Consider the following 21004-nt stretch of genomic DNA (forward strand, 5'->3'; position numbering starts at 1 on the left):
TCAACAGCAACGCTTCCATAAACATCATAACCCAATCCAACTAAGGTTCATTCCTCAATGCCCAAGCATTGAGTGACCTTTCCATCCACACGCTTCTAGGCTCTGCCACTGCCACGCCCACTGAAACTGGTACCAGTTCCTTCTAATAAATTCATGCAGGCACACCAAGCGTACTCTCAGACACATGGATGGCACACGGGCATCCTTTGATTGATAGATTGATAAGGCATAAGAAACAAAGACACCGTGAGGGCCAATCAAACATGACATTCTACCTAATTCTTCTGAATACTTTAGCAGGACTCAGTCTAGAAGTAGCCCACGGGAACTGGATTTGTTGGTGTCCTCTGACTAAGACACTTTTCCGACGCTGGCTTCACCAGCGCTTTCTCTGAAGCCACAGGTCATAGCTAATCAACCCTGGAAAAGGCAGCACAGGCACCTTCATACAACACAGAAGGAAATGAGTTCAGTGAGAGCTCAAAACGAGGGACAGTGGGAGGCTCAGCCCAAGGCTCTGAGGAAGCTGTCCTGCCATGCTCCGGGGAAGCACCCAGGTTGGCCTACTGTCAAACAGCATGGAAAGCTCACATGTTACGCACAATCAAACAACACTGCCTGCATGGTTCTCATCGACTGTGCACAAGACATTCCTTCAGGGTCTTTGTTTTAGAGACAGGGTCTCCTTCAACAGCCTAATGCGGACTCAACACCTGGTCTCCCAGGCTGGTTTCAAACTGCCTGGCAAGTGCTGGGATTCAGGCTTGAGCCACCACACTCAGCTTTCTTCTGACAATGGCATCAGGTCTGGCTGAGCCCACAGGCTTCCCACTCCTTGCAGAGAATGTAGGTATGTGCTGTAAGGTGCCTGGCATACTTTGGGTTTCTTCATACACTTGGTGACAAGTGATATCATGTGACAAAAACCTGGGAATCTTCCCATGGGTTTCAAAACCTCATTTTTAGACAAATATTAAATGGAGAGAAATAACAGATTCAAGGATCGGTTTAGAAGTATCAGGCAGAGCTACAAGGAGAAGCAAAGATGCTCTGTAAGCCTGTCACAGCACTTACGTTTGTGACCTCGGTGAGGACTGTCCCCTCAGCTTGCGGTGGCACTATGGCTGCCTCCACACACTGCCTACACTTCATCCTCAAGCTTCGAAGGGCCCTGCTGAGTCCTGCCAACCACAAGGAGATTAAAACAAACTCCTCTAGAACTTTAACAAATAAAAGATGGAGTCGTGCGGAGAACCCCAAATCTCCTCACAGAGGCGCAGAAGGAAGCAGCTCGTTTCCCTGCATGCTAATTTACAACGGTTTTCATTTAGACAGGACAAACTCATATCCACATCTAAACCAAAACTGTAAGGAGTTAATAAGTCGGGAAATGGGGAACGAAGATGAGAATATCCACTCTTGTGGAATTCATTCAGGGTGGAGCCTCTTTCTCCCTCCTTAAGCACAGAGGCTCATCTGTGCATGTGCAGGCTCTGCGGTGTGAACAACTCCATTAAATTCTTCAAGGATGATTCCTTGAGAAGAAAGGCTTAGGGCTGATTCAAGCCCGGCAGAGGTGGGGAAATGGGGAGGGATGAAGAGGGAAGAAAGATGACGACGAGACAGAGCGGGAAGCAGTGAAGTCACCACGGTCTGAGGAAAGCTGTGCCTCCCTCCCGGTGCAGGGATGACTGATCACCTTCAGTCCTCCCTGTCCAGGGGATCAGAGGGAGGGTGGTGTTTAGTCAACAAACAGCAGAGACAAGAATCCCCAGGCATCGAGGTAAAGTGTAGGTTGTAGAAGTATGAGGCCTGAGTTCAAGTCCCAGCACTTTGTACTGGAGTGTTCCCACAGGACTATCAGTCTCAAGATCAGAGTGTGATTTAGGAAGACGTCAGACATCAGCCTCTGCCCTATACACACAAGTGCACATACACAAAGAAAAAATACCTGTGCACATAACACATCTAAAAGCATCATTCTGGATACAAACATCTCTACAAATGTTGTAATGTTGTTTGGCGTCTACACACCCTGTAGTTTAAACCCAGTGGCAAGGGCATACTCTTGACAGTTTCTCCAAATAGTTAACCGTCTGGTCATTAGAAAGTAGCTGAGCAAGAAAAAAGAAAAAATCACTTCTTCATTCTTTGGCCACTTGTCTGTCCACAATACAATATTATCATTTGGTTTCATGTATTCCAACATTGTAAAATCCCAGCTTTCATAGTTGTAGTGAATTGAAATGATCCCATCCCCCAAAGACTTGGGTTCAAGTCATCATTCTTGTATCTTCCAGTGTAGCGATACCTGGACGATGGTAAGATGTGACCATCTTGGAGTTAGTATGAACCCCAAATGCAGCAGCCCCTGGGACCCTTGCTAGGGAAAGGGAAGAAACATGGAACAGAGACACTGAGAGGCAGGGAAGACAAAGTGGAGAACAGTCACACTGTAGCAAGCCAACACTGAGCACCACCCTTACAAGGGAGGCATCAACAAGACCTGAGGTTACAGGGGCAGCTTTAGAAGGACTGCATGGGTGAGGCGTGGGAGAACAGCCGGGTGCAAGAGAAAGGAGACTGCACCACTCGCAGGAGCTCCGTGTGGTAATAGGGACATTTCCCTAAAGTGACAACGAGAAAGTCTGAAGGAGGAAAGACCATTGTGGGAAAGGCCTGGTTTTAAAGTGAAAACCACTCAACAAACAGAATGCTAACAGTATGTGTTGGGAGGTCACAGAGGAAAATGAAGAGCATTATTTGAAAAATAATAGAGTGGGGGACATTTTACATGAATTGTAATCTATTACCAGGAAGAGAACAATTAATAAGCAATGTGTTTCCGTGTGTGTGTGTGTGTGTGTGTGTGTGTGTGTATGTGTGTGTGATGTGTTTCCATATATATATATATATATATATATATATATATATACATATATATGCATATACATATATATATGGAATAAATGTATTACATATACAGCATATGTATGTGAAGAAGAGTCTGAGCAAAGGCTTGACGGCCTAGCAGCCTGGTTTCTCCTTGCTGTTTTTAGTAAAATGCAAGAGGAAAAAGAAAAACTGAGAAGACAACTTGCTAAACATAATACATGAAATAGATGTTTAGGGGCAAACCTTTGGCACCGTGCAAGCTTACTGGGCCTTTGGCACAAAAGCAGCCCAATTGAGCAACCTACTGTATACTATGCTCCTGGGTATAGGGAACAAAGAGAACCAAGGCTGGAGGAGGAGGAGCACAAGTTCAAAGCCAACCTGGATACAAGCCAAAGACTGTGGGTTCGATCCCTGGCACCACAATTAATCAACCGATCGATCCATCCATCAATGAAAAAAGGAAAGTGAAGGAAAGAACCTGTCAAATCTGTTTTCATCAAACTGTGACTACACTTAGGCAATTACCTTGTTTAGAGCTTACAAAGCAGAGGCTGTGTGTTCAGGAACAGTGTCCATGGGCAACGTACATGCCATTACCTCAGGACAGTTAAAAAAAAAAAAAAAAACCCTGCTGCAAGGCACACTAGGGAAGGGCATGTGGTAACTCGTGTACTTAGGAGAAAGGAAGAACAGTGTGTGCATGTACACACACTTACAATCATACGGTGTACTTATGTGTAACTAAAGATGGTGGGGGGATTCACAGAAACGGTTCTCACAGGCAGAGCGCTGGGATGAGGGCAGGAAGAGATGCTAGGGGAAGGAGGACTCCGTGGTACACAGCCTTCTGTGCTCTGACCTACGCAAGTATGTGTTTATTCTGAAGGCATATGACTTTACAAATAATAAAGTGAAGCTGTCTGTCCTAGAAACCACACTCAATTCTCTAATGATAATGATGGTGACCTGGAGGCTGGAGATGAAGAAATGACAGCCTGAGGGACAGCGTTGTGTACCATCAGGGTGGGCCCTGCCTGGCATGAAGGAAAGGACATAAATGGACAGGTGTGGGGTTAGCATGTGCCGAGGAGAAGAGCAGTTCGTGGGCCGAAGAAAGACCTGAAGTCTACACCTCAGACAGCATCCCCCTCTGTGAGGGCATCATGTGTTACTACCACAGAGCCACACACAGGACCAGGCAAGTTCACACAAGTTTTCCTTATCATCTTCCTTTTGCTTTTGAAGAAAATTGGAAATTCATAAATCACAGAGATTTCATTAAGCTGTCTCAAAGCGAAGACCACAAATTCTAACACAGGCTGACACTGGCTAATAAATATTACATATGTTAAAGAATCTGTGCTTTCAAACACGGGAAGAAAATACCCATCCACAGTTAGGCAATTACCTTGTTTAGAGCTTACAAAGCAGAGGCTCTGTGTTCAGGAACAGTGTCCAATGGACACAGATGCAGGGCAATGTATGTGCCATCACCTCAGGACAGTTAAAAAAAAAAAAACCCTGCTGCAAGGCCCACTAGGGCATGAGGTAACTCGTGTACTTAGGAGAAAGGAAGAACAGTGAGTGTGTGCGTGTATAGTACAGGAAAGTCTGTACTATCAACAAAGTATCTTCTACTCTGTCTGTGGCCAGAGGTCCGGTTTCTACTATGTGGTATTTACTAGTTTAATTGTGTTAAAGGAAAACAAAAGGGTTCATTGAAGCTGCTGCCATAAAATATCAAAATTTCCTATTTTTTAAAATAGTCAAGAACTGATTAATAAATGGCCTTTAAATTCTAAACTATGTATTTTTTCTGTAATATCTGCAAGTTGTTAAACTCCATTTTTCACAAATATTACATTTTTAATATAACTGAAGTTTCACTACATTATAGCCCCTAAAATTTCATATTTAGCTTTTCTTTCCTTTTTGGGGAAATAGCGATTCCACATAAAATTACTATTTTTAGATATGAAATTAGATTACCAGAAGAAACTATTTGTGACATAAGGCATATGTCTTATCTCACAAATGCAATGTTTTTCTTCTCCTGTAGTTGTTAATTCTAAGTAATTGGCAAATAAACAAAAGCATTAGAAAACTCCGGTCAAGTTTTCTCAAGTTAGCCTTAGAGAAACAGAGAGTGCAGAAGCAGATGGAGTCTACCTTGAAAGGACTGAAAGTCCTTGATGCACCAAAAACGGTCAGATAACAGGACACTATTTCCATACATTGGTACTGTTTGCAAAATCTGCCAACAAACCAGTAGAATGTCTCATAATTATGGAACCAGGGACACTGTAAAGATAAAAAAGCTGAATTTCTTCCTCTGTGTATTTTATGAAAGATAAATCTACGTGAAAAAGCAGAAACGTGCGGAGGGAGATGGCTTGCAGGGTCTTTGGTTTTTTAGAGAAAGTTAAGTGTGCGTGGCTTGGAACCTTCCTATTCAGCTTGCCTCCCTTAGTCTCTTCTAATTACTCCTGAACTCTGTCAGTGGGTCAGCTGTTTCAGCAGCAGTAGAAACTTACCACATGGGGTCCCTGAGACCTTTAACAAGATTCTAAACTCAGGACAATATCCAAAAGGCCCGCCAAGATGTTATCGTCCTCTTTTCTCATGGACACAGTGTAATTTCCCAGAAGTCCTGGGTCTGGTGATCTCACCAACAGTGTGGTTCATAAGCATAGTGACGTGTTGATCTAGCTGTGTTCTGAGGCTGCTGAGGCTGCCAGTGCCAGTACCATGTCCTTGTGCTTTCTGAAAACAGTGTTACCTCAGGGTCTTCTCAGGCTTCCTCTCCCTAACTGCCCCGAACACAAGCCTGGGACCATCGCTGACTTCAAACTCCCCAACACAAACCTGGGACTATAACTGCCTTCAAACCCCCCAACACAAACCTGGGACCATCGCTGACTTCAAAACCCACAATTCCAAGTTCAGTGTTCAATCCCTACGGCTACAACACTCCATCACCACCTACAAGCTAGCGATTCCAAGGTCCTATATTGGTCCTTGGCTTTCTTCATTGCATGATTAGCAGCTGAAAAACTATAAATCTATATGTTCCCTGTTGGCACTCCTAAAATGAGGGTGTATAAATGCAGGAGTTGGTGTTCTAGGCTCAGGGCTCTACCAAAGCCTTGTGAGTAGCTCTCAGTATTTATTGTGCATTTGGGAATTAATACAAGAAGTGTTCATAATAAAATAATGGCATTTAAATACCCATAACAAAATTGTTGATGAATATTTAATTTTTAAAGAGACCAATGAAAATCCAATATATAATGCTGAACAACTAAAATTTGGTAGGAGTATAGGAGAATATATCTTTAATCTCAGTACTCAGGAGACAGAGGCAGGTAGATCTCTGTGAGTTCCAGGCCAGTCTGGTCTACAGAGCGAGTTCCAGGTTAGCCAGGCTACATAGTGAGACCCTGTTTCAAAAACAAAACTGCCCTACAATGCAGGGTCCAGGAAGGCAGCTACTCAGTAAAAGGCCACCACCCAAGCATGAGCACTTGTACGTACATCAGTGCCCAGTGGTGGAGAGAGATGATACAGACAGATAGATGAGCTCTGAGTCCAGTGAGGGGCCCTGCCATACAAAGTAGGTACAACATCTGCCATCCATGTGTGTCCTAGACACACACACACACACACACACACACGCACACGCACACGCACACGCACACACGCACACACGCACGCGCACGCACACACACACGCACACACACACACACACACACACACACGCACACACGCACACACGCACACACGCACACGCAAATTCTAAGCTAATGAATCTACTTTCTAAGTTCCAAACAAGTGTAATTTAAATGTGCTAATGGCAAGAGTAGGAGACAGCGGTAACAGAGTCATGTGAACCGGCCTTTCATCACGCCTACACTTGCAGCCTCTGGCCCAGCAACAATTTTTCTAATGATTCCACTACAACTATCCTAAGTCAAAATGTGACTGTTTTTTCCCCTCTGACAGTGTTTTAGGTTTACCTTCTCTTACGTGCATGAGTACTTTGCCTACAGGTATGTATGTGCAGTGTGTGTGTGTGTGTGTGTGTGTGTGTGTGTGTGTGTGTGTGTGTGAGAGAGAGAGAGATGTGCCCCCAAAAGCCAGAAGGAAGCCCAGACCCCTGTGGATCTAGAGTTACAGCAGTTGTGAGGCAGCACCATGTGGGTGCTGGGAACTGGACCCGAATCCTTTATAAGAACAACTGCTCTAACCACTCCTCAGCCTCTCAGCTCTGCTTTTCTATGCAGACAAATGCAGACAGGCTCAGGGTGTAGCTCAGAGGTACAGTGCTGTGGAGGTTCTTGTCTCGCTGCCCTTCTCAGCCCCAAATAAACAACACAGAGATGTTACATTGATTATGAAACTGTTGGCTGATGGCTAGGGCTTCTTATTGGCTAGCTCTGTCTTAATTGTTAATCTATTTCTATTAATCTAAGTATCTATGTGGTCTTATCTTACCGGAGAAGGGTCTGGGTCTCTTACTCCTTTGTGGTCTACATGGCGACTCTCTGGTGGGCTCCCCTGCCTGCCTTTCCCAGAATTCTCCTGGTCTCCCAGTCCTGCCTATCTTCTTGCCTCTACTGACTATAGACCACACAGTGGGCACCAGCTAATGAGTGAGCCTTGTAACCTGTGAGGTTAAGATATCCTTTATTAGGTAAACGCCAAACGCAAGCCAGAGCATGCCAGGGACAGCAAGGCAGGGAGGCCAGAGAGAAGGGGCTCCCATGTGCCTTGTCTGTCCCTTTAAACCTTATCCCGACATCATCCTGACCTCACCTTGACCACGCCCATCAGGCACACCTGGAGCCAGCTTTTAGCAGGCATGGCTTACATTGCCCCCTACAATCAACCAATAAGAGAAACGTGTGTACAGAAGGACATCAGTACAGTGCCTGTGTGGTATGCACAAAGTGCTGGGTTTGACACCGCCACCCCTGCCACTGCCACCTGCAAAAGACACTCGCAATGCTGGGACATGGCTTTGCAGCAGAAAACAAAAACAATCCAGCTGTGTAAGCACACAGAAATGATAGGGCACATTCCCATGATAGAATACTACCAAAGTGATGTTTGTATGTTTGTTATGCTAGATGAACAATAGATACGAAGACATGGATCAGACCACAATGAAAATAATCATCAAGAACAGCCAGCCAAGCGCAGAGCTGGTGTTTGGGGAAAATACTGACTCTTGGCATTAAGGACAAATCTCCGAGGGCTAACATTACCACAGAAATTATGCCACAAACTAAAAAAAATAGTACGAGTCACCACTGCAAATTGAGGACAACTGGCCTGGCACAGCTTCAACCAACTCCTGAGTTCCAACTAACGGTAAACTGGAAAACTATGTTACAGGCACGTGGACAAAGCATACCACAGCCAAAACGCGGCCTTTCTTACTGAAAAAGCAAAGGTTGTAAACAGACTAACGAACAAGAAACACCTTCAGTTAGCAGAAAACGTTCACAGACTTACAATTGTCAGGTTGTAGTTTAAAGGGGAAAAGATAAGGTTTTTCCCACAAAGCACTGAGGTGAGGCTCTTTCTCATTTCCCTGGGAACCCACAGGAGCTGGGAGACTCCAAGGTCAGAGGGAGGCCTGTCACAAGACCCCACAGAGCACAACCAGCAGCTCTCCTTTTCTACATCCACACATGTGATTCTCCTCCAAACCCTCGCCTGCCTTTGGGAACGAAGCTGCTGTGCAACCCAGAGCAGCAAAACAAATCTGATCAAAGTTTTCCAAGCTTTGGAAAACGATGGCTTATGCCACCCCTGCCAAATGCTGGCCTGACTCTAATGCTCAAGTTGAACTGTTAAGCCTTTCTAAGTTCCGTTTTGGAGATAATGCAACCACAATTACAGAAGTCGCCATTGTGGAAATCTCCAAAACACATCACAGAAATCTGTTTATCCCAACAGAGCTGAAGTAGAACTGTCTCTAAAGGCATGTATCATCTGAAGCTGGGTTTCTGAGCTCTGCAAGTGTGGGATCCAGCCAATCACTAGTCAGTCACTCTCTGCTCACAGTACATCAGGCTGGATTTCACCCTGGAAGAATTCCTGTTCTTTCAAATCAGGGAGGGACTTAGTGCCTGGGGGCTGTCTGTTAATTTTCCCCATTTAATGCTAAGAAATTAAAGAGTATTTTATCTCCCTGGGAAGGGATATGGAGAGAGAAAAAGCACAGGAGAAGGAATTACTTTTGTTCTTGAAATCCACCCCTCAAAGTAACTCAAATTTATTCTCTAACAATAAGTCAATTATGATTAGTAAGAAAACAAAGGTATCTGACAGACATGCTGGGTTTTCTTTTTCTGGCTCTCTAGCAGGAAGCACCCTGTTGCCACAGCAATGACAGCAGGTGTACACGGAGCTGCAGCTCCCATCCCAGGTAGTCATGACTGGGCCATCCTCAAACTAATGAAGACAAATGGAAAGGAGAACTGTCTGTCGTACCATGGAGTTCTGCCCCAAACAATTTGTAAATAAAATACAAAATGGACTTTAAACTAAGAAGTAAAGGAAAAGGTAGCATGTGGCATTTTGTCTAAGCAAGTGATGCCAGTGTCCCCCCAACCCACCATTTGCACAACCTGCTGTCACAATGAGCCTGCCAGTGTTCTGTCAGGGGCACAGCCTTGCCTGAAGCTCCTGCTGGTCACCTGCCTGCCTGAAGGTCACCAACTTCTTATCTCTTCCTGCCCAACAAGCTAAAACCCTGGGAGCCACTTCCAGGATTGCCACTGGACTCAAGTGAACTGGGTCCCTTACATCATTAGGTGAACCCAAAGACCAGAAACCCAGAAAACCATTTCTTATGTTAAAAAAAATCCTAACAACTATATGCAAGTGTAAAATAAATAAGTAAAAAAATGTGTTCGCCAGAATGTGCATGCAGAGAGAGAGAGAATGCCCACCAACAGAGGGAGCTGCTGAAAATAACTGCTTTAAATAAACCCATTTTTCCCCTTTGAAAACCACTTCTTCAAACTGTGCAAGGCCATCAAGCTAGATAAAGAAAAATACACCATACTCTAAATGTGCAAAAGAGACTCTGCCCACAAAAGACTTGCCCACCATCAAGCCCACCACACAGACCTTGCTAAATGACATTCTTTAAGGTGTTCACATACATGCACACATGCATGCACTCAAACATACATACACACACACCACACACACAAACTCACATATACCGCACACACTACACACACGCTCACATACACACACCCACACAGACACACCACACACATACTCACAAAAATACATACACCACATACACACACACACAAACACACATACACCACAAACACAAACACCACACACACACATACACACCACATACATCACACACATACACACAAACATAAAAACACCACACATACATACACCACATATACAAACACAACACACATACTACACAAACACACACACACACAAACACACACCACACACATACATACACACACACACACACACACACACACACACACACACACACACACACCACAAATGCACAGACACACACACACACACACCCCAACCCAGAAGTTTGAGCTCCAAAAACCCATGTGCACTGATGTCTGCCTTTAGAAAACACAATTGGGGATGGTGGTAGGGACAGGGGGCACAGCAAATTCAAGGCCAAGGCAGGCCACATAGTAAGTACCAGGCCAGGCCAAGCTATAAAGTGAAATTAGTTCTCAAAAAAATACAAATAAGGATTACATATGTGTAAAAACAAAAAACCGTAATAAGCCATTCGGTATTGTTGGAGGCTGTGAGCGCTACAGCAGGTGACAACTAGTGTCCAGGTGTCAATCCACCAGAGGAGAGATTCTCTGATGGAGGTTAATACTGTCCAGACAAGGCCTGCAGGACGTCAACGCTGGAGCCATTGCTCACATCTGCTGAAGCAGCTTGGTGTCTCCCCAGTACCTGCACTGTAGTGTGTGATCTCATGTGTTGTGTATGCTTATATAATCACATGATTACATCTCAACCCAAAACCTGCACTGTAGTATGTAGTCTCATGTGTTGTGTGTATGTAATCTCATGATTGCATCTCAACCCATTATCTGCACTGTAGTGTGTGATCTCATGTGGTATGTATATGTAATCTCATGATGGAACATCAATCTTATAGGAACATGTATCTGTGGGTGGCCAGGAATACAACTTTCATTTATCTGTATAATTTTGATATATAGAAAATATACTAGGACATGCTTCATAACTAGATCTATTTGTCCCATGAGGACTGCAGACACTTCTGCTGTATAAGTACCTCGAGCTAACCAATTGCGCCACTGGAGCTCCGGACTGCAGACACTTAAAAGCCTGCTTTGTTCCTTTTGCTCAGACTAATATCAGAAAATAACAAATTTTTCCTCAGTCTCAGACAAACTGCACACAATTAACTCACTTTTACCTCGGAGCAAGTTCAAACTGGACTAAAGGCTTTTGTAAATAGATCCATCATAAGTTTAAAACTTTACAGCTATGTACAAGGTCAGAATCACAGATGTCCAAACAAGGTTGCTAAACTAAGCACCCCGAGAAAAGCATGGCAATTCTTTACTTGCCAAGTCTAGCTAATGAAAGACCTATGGACACTGTGCCGCCAGGCTCTGATCACGGTCTTCCTCCTATGACCTTGAAACCTTGGTTGCCACGGCAATGGTTCAGCTCCTTATCCCTTACCCTACGAATGTACTTTTGACCAATGAGAGGTTACCCTTGTAATTTCCTTTTTATTGTTCCAAGCCTCCTGGAAAGAGTTTTTAGGCTAGAAGAGGAATTAGGATGAGGACAGGAAAATACAGACAGGAGAATAAAGAGACTTGTTCAAAAAATCAAGGTGCGAGAGAATTTATTCACCCTCAAATACCCGAAGAAAAAGTCCTTTTGCTTCCTGTAGCATCGATCTGACCTTGGGGCAGGACCCCAAAGGCCCTCATTAGGGTACATGCTTTATTGCTAGTTTTATCAAAGCTGGGAATCAAACTCGGGGCCTGCATATGCATGTGTTAGAAAATGTTCTAACACTGAGTTACATCCCTTCAATGTGGCTTTAAAATTAACAAAGAATTAATAAAAGGAAAAGGATTAAATGCAATAATAAGAACTGGCTGAGTTCAGAAAAAGCCACACAGTAATGGATCCATAACATAGAGATATATTCTGATCAATTTGCACTATGCCTTCTGACTAGATTTCATGAAACTGCTTTACTACAGTGACTGTGTGTAAACTGAGGTGACGAAAAGCTACTGCTTTCAGGCTTCAAAGCTGCAGTAATGAACAGATTTTAAAGTAACGTAAGAGTGAGGGACAGGACCAGGTACCAGCAAACCCCTGGGTCCTCCCAGACCACCACGAGGTCCTTACATGGCTGCTTGCTCAGGAAATCCATTTGCAATTGCAAGTCAACACATCAGAAGCTTCCATAATCACCCCCAAAACAAAGTGATGAAACCATAAAGTGGGCGGGCTGGAGAGGTGGCTCAGCAGTTAGCAGCACTCACTGCTCTTGCACAGGACCCAAGTTAGGTCCAAAATAGGAACACGTCCGGTGGCCACAACCTCCTAACTCCAGGTCCAGGGGATGACACTTGCCTCTGGCCTCTGTGGGCACATACGTCCACACAGAGAAAACACACAAAAAGAAAATGTGGTAAGGCCTAACATTTAGGACACAGACACTCTTGCTTCCATGGTAGCACTGTGAGCAACTGACATTCCCATGGCCCTTTCCGAAATGTATTTTTGTGTATGTTACTAATGATGTCGCTGTTTTACGGTGGCCCTTACTATCCCTATTCACTGGGCACAGGGCTGCCTGGGTTCCTTAGTGACAGGAGGCTAAAGTACAAAATACTCACGCCAATCAAATGAAAAATATGACTACAGGATCTACACATGTGCAGAAGCAGGAGGGCGCTGTCAAATATCTCCCATCATCTTTCGCCACCTTGGTTTCTGAGAGTGTCTCACTGAACCCAGAATTCACGGATTCAGCTGAACTGGCTGGGCCCACTGGTTGGCTGGATTCTCCTGTCTCTGCCTTTGCAGTGTTGAGAGTGCAGGTTAAGGCTGCCACACCCAACTGAGACGCCCCTCATGCCCCTTCAGCCCTGTGCTGACCGGTCACCGTCCCAGCTCCCCAGCTCCAGTGATATTTTGAGAGTAACCAGCCATTTTAACATTCCCCGGGCCTCATTCGAGTTCATAAAACATCACATGAACTTTCTGCATAAAAAATGAAGACAGATACTCTGAGCAGGGGTTTCCTTTCACCTCTTTATAAGAAAGATAATACAAAGGATATACAGGTAGAAAAGGACTTTCAATTGCTGTTTGAAGAAACACTTTTAAAAAATCAAGATCAGGTTCCCTGGACTTCTGGGCCATGCCTTCCCCTTGATCCTCTTGGCAGCTGTGTCGAAACCCTCCCTCTGCACGGTTTCCGCATCTTCCTTGAAACATGAGCTACATGAACTAACATGAAAGCAACCCTTCCCTCACACAAGAAGCTGACAGTGTGTGTCTGTCTTGACAAGCTGACGCGCTATCCTGGTACCATGCTGGTCGATACCCATCTGAGGGATCATTACTGAACCAGGGAGCCCCGCGTCTGGCTTACCGGCTTCCCTACACTTCTGTCACGTGTGATTATAGTATCCACACAGCTTAGTTGGACACTGTGTGTATGTCCTTTTCTAATATGTGCACGTGGCTACCGAGAACGCTGCTGATTGGAGGGCTAACGTGACTGCAGACAAACCATGAACTGTCTCCTAGCTCTGAAAAAAAAAAACCTTACAGAGCAATCTTTCCAAAAATAGACTAATTTGTTATAACTATCACTGCCATGACGTCCTGTGCTTCAGAGGGCGGGGGAGAGGGTTCGTGTTTCAGGAGCTGTGGCTTTTCCACAATGTTTAAGAGGCTCACGGGACAAAAGCTGCATCGCCATCGCCACTGCACTCCAGGTTCTCCGGCCCCCTGTAACGTTAGCCCCGCCTGACTCCTTCCCTTGTATGAACCTCAGTCAGGACAGCTGTGCTGGCTACACGCATGCGGTCCTGGGTGCTCATCCTGAGACGGAGGATGACCAGAAACCACAGGCCTGGAGTGGAGACAGTACTCTGTTCTTCGGGGTCAGGGTGCAGTTTGGCCTGCAGCTCATCACTTTTTATATTGTGGAAGTGAAATAAAAGTAAGGGAAAGATCCACGTTTAACTGTCGTCTCAGAACTACTCCCTGATCTTTTAAACAGTTGTTGGAGACTCTAGATTGCAGTCTCAAACGGTGTGTTTAACTCACACATCTAATTGAAAACAAGTTCTGATCTAAGAGCGGGAACTTTTTATTTGAGAGAAACCCAGAAGAGCAGGCTCACTTGGTGTTCAGATTATTCCAGAAACAGAGACTACCTTCTCAGAAAGGCTTCCTCTACAACAACCAGTTTCACTTTGTTCCCTTTCTGTGAAGGGTGAAAACGGGCTATGGGCATTACTCCACCTCAAGATCAGGGCACACATCTCCCACTGGAAAGAAAGAAGTCCCAGGACAGCAATGGCTTGTGAGTGCTGTCCAACCCTGGTGTGCTCCCACCACTGTAGTCTTGAGTATCTGCAAACTTACACACACTGGCTATTATTACACACACTGGCTCTGACAGCCCTTTGAGCGCTAATTATGTATAAGTCCCCTCATATATAGCTGCTAAGTGTGCCAAGGAGACATGGAAGCAATGACACAAAATTAAACACAAGGCAGCCTGCCATGGTGGCGCATGCCTTTAATCCCAGCACCCAGGAGGTAGAGGTGGGGGATCTCTGTGAGTTCCAGTCAGCCAGGGATACACAGTGAGACCCTGTATCAAAAAGAGAAAAAAAAAAAATTAAGCACAATGCAGTCAAGGGTTTCGCCCACAGAGAGCAATGTAGCCAAGACTCTTATCTGCAGGGTTAGTAGATGAGGGCTCTGCCCAAGGGAGAGATGGAGAGCGTCTGTGGGGTGTGACACAAGAGGAGGGGCTTGGTGGTAATGAAATTCACTCCACAGCACTGTAAACTAGCACGCTAATGTGAATTAAAAGGAAGGAAAGTCAACCAAGGGACAAGAGCTGTGAAGTCCAATCCAAACACCTTGCTTCCATGAAACTTCTGGGTCCTGGAAGCCCCACAAAACTCAAGTCTCTTTCTACACAGCAGGCAGCTATTTCCCATAGCAGCTTCTGCGAGGCTCGAAGAAGGCCTCTTTATTACCATTCAATGTCACTGTGCGCTCCAGATGTGGAAAAAAAAATACATGTTTATTCCCCGAAAGACACACTTTACAGGGCTAGTGGGAAGAAAATGGGCTACAATTTTTTCCTAAACACCATCATTTCTGACTATCTGAGGGCTACCAGTGACCTCTACTTCAAAAACTCCAACCACACAAGGGATTTTTATTTTAAACATCTACTTTCAGTTAAATAGTCCATTGCTGAGCATTTTTAAAAAGAAAGCTAAGAAGGTTATTTGTTCTTAGGTTGTAAATATAAATCACGAGGTTTTCTAACCTGTTGATTTTATGTCTTTACACCTTCATGTAATAGAGGAATTCCTCACAGCAAGCTCCCTGGCCCTCTGGCTCTTACAGTCTCCCCACCCTGCTCCTCTGCAATGTCCCCTGAGCCTTACACAGGAGGTGTGCTGCAGATGTTTCAGTTGGGACTGGGCTCCACATCTCTGCATTTTGATTGGCTGTGCTTTTCTGTCATGGTCTCCACCTAATGTCAGAAGCTACATCCATGAAGTCTCACCGACAACGCTAACTACACATGGGCTGAACAAGGAAAACACTAATAAGCCCGCTAGTGTGGATGGGGAAAGCTGGTGAGGCCTCCACCCTTCACAAAGAACTGCAGTTAGTAGGAGCGCTGAAAGCCAGAGAAACCATCTTCTTCGCAGAGGGCACACCGATTGGCTATCCAATTCCAAATGGCCAGGCTTAAAAAACATACATACAATAAGCATTACAAGTTCTATTTATCTATTTAGGAATCTCTCTCATCTCTTCTCTCTCTCCTCTTCTCTCTCTCTCCTCTCCTCTCTTCTCTCTCTCAAGATAGACAAGAAATATTCCAAACCCTAATTCTCTCAGGGTTGAGCTACGGGTGACCTATGGAGGAAGGTGTGCTTGTGATTCACTTCCCAACAGACCCTAGGACTTGTGCTCCCAGGGTAGATGCTCTACTCTGCTCCTGTGCAGCAGCTACCATTCACTTTCCATCTGACACTTCCTTCAAACACAGGAGGAAATACTGCTATGGCCAGTCTCACAACAGAGGCACAAATCGCAGCTGATCCTTTGCCTAACAATGCATGATGACTCTTTTAGTAGGTTCCAGTGTGATCCAGCCTCTGCTTCAGTTTCCAAATGTTCCCTTAATGTCCCCAGATGGTATTCAATCATAGGTGACAATGTTTGAGGCACTGCATACTATTATACTCTGTGCTATGTCCTGAAAATTAAAATCAGAAAGCACTCACCATTTCAAATCGGAGTGTTCTTACAGCCTAGAAGGGAAGTTAGACACTGAAAAAGCATAAAACAATGGGACTGAAGATCTGTAAGGACTGAAGTCTGTCTTGCCAGCACTACTTTAAAGCCGTGAGACCATGAGCTAAGGAGAAGCAGTGTTTTGCTGACTCTACTATTCCTATTTTGTCAGAGCATGAAGAGAGAGACTGGAAGGCACATTGAGAACAAGAGAGAATCAATGAAGCTTCCCGTCAGAGAAGAAATAATCAGACAGAGAGAGCCACACTGCTATCAGTCTGGGCACCTGGTGAGGTCTGCAAGTGGCTGTCACCCACCGAGGATGGATCTTCAGAGGGAGAGGTTGGGATTCCAGTGAGCCCAGTTGCAGGATGGCACAAATAAGGCCTCACTGCCCTCCACCCTCCAATGCCATTGTTAATATCTGTATATGTCAAAGGAAGGCAGTCATTGTTACAAGACATACATTCAATGGAGATGATCACCAGGAAAAGGCCTGGAAAATACACCAAATCAAAACGCAAAGTCATTCTGGGTGCTTTCCTTCCTTCTCTGACAGCTACAGAATTCCTTTATCTGCCTAAAATTCTGTCATTTCACTATCATCTCAACTTTTATTTAGTTGTCATTCTTTGCATTACTACTGGCGATGTCCTGGATTAGTTTTCCCAACATATAAAACTATCTCTATCACATCCCTCAAATTCATCCAAACAGATGTCTTTTCGAACACCAAGAGAAACACATCTTTGCAGGCTCTAACAACTTCTGATTTGGGCCCCTATTTGGTTCCTGCCCCTATCAAGTCCCATACGGACATGCCACGCACCCTAACTACTCGACTGCACTTTTCAGACAGGACACAGCACATCCTAACTGTGGGAGCCACTCATGCCATTCCCTCTACGGTCAGCTCCTGGTAGTCCAGAAGTTCCAGACGCTCCGTTGCTGGCTTCTCCCAGTCTGTGAGCTACTCTCACTCAGAAGTCTTCACAGATGGCTTGGAGCTTCTCACACACATGAACTCACACATTCACAGCCTTACACGCAACTGCTGCGTTGGCTGAGGGAGGACACAGGAGCCCATAGCAATCTTAGGTGCTGGTAGACTTTTACCCTTTCAGGACAACAGGAAATCTAATTTCTAAGTGGGCTGACATTCCTGGAGGTGAAGGAAACAGTCTTTAGAATGTGTGGGAACAAGTTGACAAGAGGTGGCAGAACTCTAAGAAGCAAACTCCAAGAGTCAACAGCTGCGGGCTAGGGAGTTCAGGGCAACGGCAGAGTCTCCGCTAGCACAGACTGCTGTCCACTTCCACAACTATCATCGAATCCAAACAACTTTTTACAAAGCATAAAACCAATAACGCAACACATGTAACAACACTAACCTCTAAACAAGGCCACATGGGCGAAAATGAGAGTTCATGGCAGAGCTTAGCATGTTAGGGTGCTGGACACCTAAGCCCAAAGAGTGTGCACATGTGTGTGCATGAGTGCATGTGTGTGTGTGTGCGCGTGTGTGTGCATGTGGGTGTGTGCATATGTGTGCGCATGTGTGTGCATGAGTGCATGTGTGTGTATTTGTGTGTGCACGTGTATGCATCTGTGCACATGTGTGTGCATGAGTGCATGCGTGCGTGCGTGTGTGTACAGTCTAAGAGCTGCCATTCAGACATCAGACAGGAGACTGTGGGAAATGCAGGTGAGTCTGACCCTGCAGAGAGTGACCAGCTCATCAGAGCACAACAGACAGCTGCATCTACTCGAGGAGGGAAGGGCACTGACACAATGGTGTGTGAACACACAAAAGCACTGCACACTGCACTGGGAAGCACAGGTAACCCTAACCCATGAAGGTCTTTGTAAACTATTATCAGTTAAGATGGAGATAATAAGACAACAAAAAGAAGAGATATGGGAATGCAGAAAGTGAAACAATCAGTGACTATTAGTTCGAAAAGAGTAATAAAAATGTAAAAACGAACAAGTCTATGCTTCTCCAGTTGGCACACGTTTGGTGTTGGTGAGCACATGGAAGGCCGGTTCCCCTGCTGGTGCTGGCTATGGTGTGAACTTAGAGGACTTTCTGGGCGCAATGAATAGTTTCTGCCGAGGAGAGTGCCATCCGTAGGGTGTGAGACAACCACGGGTATCTTTAATATTCTAACCTATGGATTTTTGTACTGTTTGAAATTCTTATAGACTGTATTGCTAGAAAAAGAGTTTTAGGAAAGTGTACAAAGTGTGTAATGTAGAAGAAAAAAACCCACGAAGTCAGAGAAGGTGTCAGGTGAGTATAAAAAGAACATACACCAAGAATAGTACAGGAAGCTGGACACGGCAGAGCAACTAGGCAAGGGAGGCTTCACCCATGAGTGGAGGGACAAATCTACAGTGAGAGAGGAAGGGTCCATGACCTATACAAGAGAGGTAAAAGCAAGTGATGTCCTGGGTGAAGCCTTACAGCCAGGCAGGTGGGGCCCTGCTTAGCCGTTCCGAGGCAGCAAGCGGGTAGAGTGCGGTCTCAAGGACCAATGCCTGCTCTGAGGTTGGCTCTTTGACCCAGCACACTGCTCTGTGAGTGACATTACCGTGGCCAGCTGGTGTCTGGTGCGAGTTCAGACCTACCGATCTCTGTTCCTGTTTTGCTCTCAAGTGCCCTGCATCCACGGTTCCTGGCAAACAGTGTTTTCTTGGAAGATGATATGTAATAGCATATATTGGCTTGAAATGAAATAAACATTAGTAATACTTCCATCACAAAATTGGTGCTGGGGAGGTAGCTCAGCGGTTAATAGCTGCTCTCTGGAATCAATTCCCAGAACCCACACGGCAGCTCATAACTGTGGGTAACTCCAGTCCCAGGGGATCCAATGTCCTCTTCTGGCCTATGCAGACAAAAGTCTCTTAATACCCATAAAAATAAATAATTAAAAGAAAAATCCACAAGTTGTAAATTCACTTAGTTGCTTTATACTGTAAACTGTCCTACCTAATTTTAATTTAAAATTGATGTCAACCAAGCCCAGCACAGACAAATAAACAGGGTATGTTAAATGGGCAACTATAGTACAATCTGAAATTTAAAGACCAAACTTCTCTGCCCCATTTCTTAGACTGCTTGTGCAATCCAAGGAACCGCCAAAGACTGGACAGCTTAAATACCAAAAGTCAATAGCTCACAATTGTAGATGCTGGACATACAAGAAAGAGCAAAGGGTCTTGTTAGTTTGTGCCAAGGGCATTTCCAGTCTCATTACAAGGGCCCTACTCTCCAGACACCATTTACACCTATCTTCCACAGACTCCAATGCCAGAGGAAGGCTTTTCTATCCCACTATCAGATCCTTGGCATGGCCAGCTCATGTCAACAAAACACATTCATTCAGGACTTCACTTAATCAGGGCTTCCTCCACACCCTACAGGAAAGGAAGTAGTCAAACAATGAATACATCAACAAGTTTTCAAGAGGGGAGCAGACATAGGGTAGAGAGAAGATGACCAACCTTCGCCAGAGGTTGGAAAAACACTACCTCACGAAGTAACTTCAAAATTACTATGACCTAAATAACGACTCTAGGGGTGGCCCATTGTTCCCACAATGCCTTTGTCCTCTCAGACAGACATGCTGAGGTATAATGCCTTCTCAACAGGGAACACTTAGAGGGCAGAAGCCCTCACACCAAGTATGGGCACAGCAAACATCCCATTACATATTTACAACCAAGGAAAGTCTGGAATTGAAAATCCTTTCGATGATCCTAATGCAAACACAGCTCTGGGAAACAACTCCCCTTCCCAGCGTCTTCTTGGATATCTGAGCCTGGGTGCGACTTCTGACTGTGTCCTTCTAACAATGCTACAGACTCTTCTTTTCCTCTGTGTTCATTATGAAACTCTGCACTTGAGAAAAGTCCCTGTGGTGCAGCCACTCGATAAACTATATGGATTTTATGAGAAATTGCCCCATGCTCGTCTCCACGTTGACTGCTGAGGTCTGTGGCTTTACTCTAGAATGGCTGAGGTCAGAGTCTAACCTCAGATAAGTAGGGAAACAGAGCAAAAGCTCTGGTGTTTTAAAAAATAACAGGTTCCTTTGCCACTGGGTGAGAGCAAGACTTAGCCGCATTACAAGTCTGTTTTCCTCTTGTGGCAATGTTGTTAAACACACACAAAAAAAAACCCTATTACAAACGGTTCCCAAGGACCTTTACTGAGAACCAAAACTTGCACACCTGATGCTTCTCTGTGAGACACAACACAGTGGATGGAGGGTGACACCAGGCACCAGGGCAGACAAACATCCTTGGAGCAAGCACAGTGCCTGTCAACTTTAAAGTCATATTTTTACCAAATCGTACATTATGAGACCAGCTTGAAACCTTATTTCTTCTTCTTCTTCTTATAAAGCTCCAACCCATCGATGACTACAACTCTGTCACTCTTAGATACGTTTGTGCACAAGCCTTTACAGAAACATCAGTCCCCAAAGGTCTTGTG

General features: G+C 44.9%; 1 protein-coding gene across 6 annotated transcripts in view; it reads right to left on the reverse strand.

Moving 5' to 3' along the window:
- Window positions 1-21004, reverse strand: part of LOC103164262 (coiled-coil domain-containing protein 91) — a 187437-nt gene that overhangs the window by 84849 nt on the left and 81584 nt on the right. The gene's annotated exons all lie outside the window — the stretch shown is intronic.

Source organism: Cricetulus griseus, chromosome 8 (genome assembly GCF_003668045.3).
Source record: "Cricetulus griseus strain 17A/GY chromosome 8, alternate assembly CriGri-PICRH-1.0, whole genome shotgun sequence".
NCBI lineage: Eukaryota > Metazoa > Chordata > Mammalia > Rodentia > Cricetidae > Cricetulus > Cricetulus griseus.